The following is a 2,080-nucleotide window of genomic DNA, read 5'->3' as shown; positions in this document are numbered from 1 at the left end:
CAATTCAATTCAATTCAATTCACCTTTATTTGTATAGCGCTTTTACAATGTAGATTGTGTCAAAGCAGCTTCACATAGAAGATCATAGTGAATTGGAACAGTGTAGTTCAGTTTTCAGTGATTGAGTTCAGTTCAGTTTAGCTCAGTTCAGTTCAGTTCAATGTGTTTTAATATTCACCTCTGAGAGTTCAAACACTGAAGAGTAAAGCTGCGGTCACACTGGGCTTTTCCTCCCATAGACTTCCATTCATACGCACGTGAATGTGTCAGACTGGAAACGCAGGGTCGTGCGTCGAGTTTCGCAGGTTGCTGCGGTGCAAAAAGTTCAAGCTTGGTGAACTCTGACCTGCGAAGTCGCATCACTTGACAGCATGAGACCAATCGAGGCTCAAAACATGACCTCTCTGGGCAGAAATTTAAAACATGGAGCAAATCACTCTTTTTTTTTAATTGTCTAATAATCTTGTTTAATCCCGCCCCTTTTCGCAGCGCCGCACGACAGAATTTCGCACACACAAACCCCAGTGTGACCACAGCTTTATCCATTGATGCAAGCCAGTGGTGACCAATTGGCGAAAGTGAAGAATTAAAAAACCTTGAGAGAAACCAGGCTCAGTTGGGCACAACCATTTCTCCTCTGGCCAAACGTCTTGTGCAGAGCTGCAGTCTAGGCGCCGGAGAAGCTGGACATCAGCGACGACTCGGCTGTTTCTGGAGCGTCACAGGAATCAGTCTCATGCTCTCCACTCCTCCATGACCACCACAGCAGCCGTTTCATCCTGGTCTGGGATTGTGGAAACCTTGGGATCATCTCTTGGATCGCTTTAGTGGCACTCCATAATCTCTGGGGCCCTCGGGATGAGTATTCCCCAGTGGAAACAGAGAATAAAGAGAATAATTAGCATAGCTGCTGTTCATAGTGTATATAAACAAGATACGTGGAGCACATTCATGTATCATACCGCTATGTGATGCACTGAGTGTATGCTTTGCTAAACAGGTAGGCCTTTAATCTAGTTTTGAATTGGGAGAGTGTGTCTGAGCCTCGGATGTTATCAGGAAGGCTATTCCAGAGTTCAGGAGCTATAAATGAGAAGGCTCGACCTTCTTTACTCGACTTTGCTATTCTAGGTACTACCAGAAGCCCTGAGTTTTGAGACCTTAAAGAGCGAGTTGGATTGTAGCGAGACAGAAGGTTGGTTAGATAAACAGGAGCTAGATTATTTAAAGCTTTATATGTAAGAAGCAATATTTTAAATTCAATACGAAACTTAACAGGCAGCCAGTGTAAGGAGGATAAAATTGGGGTGATGTGATCAAATTTTCTAGACCTGGTGAGAACTCTGGCAGCTGCATTTTGTACTAATTGAAGTTTGTTAACAGAGGATGCTGGGCAGCCAGTGAACAGAGCATTACAGTAATCCAGCCTAGAGGTCATAAAAAAAAACAAATAATAAATTATATATATACAGTTGAAAGCTGAGGTTTCTATAGACTCCAAAAAAGGGAGCATAACTATTTAAAAAATGTCTGATGGTAAATCATACTAAACCTTTACTATTTTAGGTCCGTCAGGATTACCTAAATGATTTACATTTGCTAAATGCCAGAATAATGAGAGAATATTTTTTAGAGATATTTTTTTATAAATTTTTTCGACAGTCAAAAGTTTACACACATTTCCTTGGTGTTTTTTAGCTCCGCTTTTAAACTGTATAACTTTGGTCAAATGTTTTGGGTCTCCTTCCACAAGCTTCTCACAATAGTTTGCAGGAATATTGGCCCATTCCTCCTGACAGAATTGGTGTAACTGAGTCAGGTTTGTAGGCTGTCTTGCTCTCTTTTTCAACTCTTCCCACAAATGTTCTATAGGATTGAGGTCAGGGCTGTGTGATGGCCACTCCAAAACATTCACTCTGTTGTGCTTAAAGCACATTTGAACTCATTTGGCAGTATGCTTAGGCTCATGGTCTGTTTGGAGACCCATTTGTGGCCAAGTTTAATTTCCTGGCTGATGTCTTGAGATGTTGCTTCAGTATTTCTACATAATGTTGTTGTTTCTTCATGATGCCATCTATGC

The sequence above is a fragment of the Danio aesculapii genome, chromosome 6 (genome assembly GCF_903798145.1).
Source record: "Danio aesculapii chromosome 6, fDanAes4.1, whole genome shotgun sequence".
Taxonomy (NCBI): Eukaryota; Metazoa; Chordata; class Actinopteri; order Cypriniformes; family Danionidae; genus Danio; species Danio aesculapii.
The sequence above is the reverse complement of the archived record's forward strand: the minus strand, read 5'-3'. Positions refer to the sequence as shown.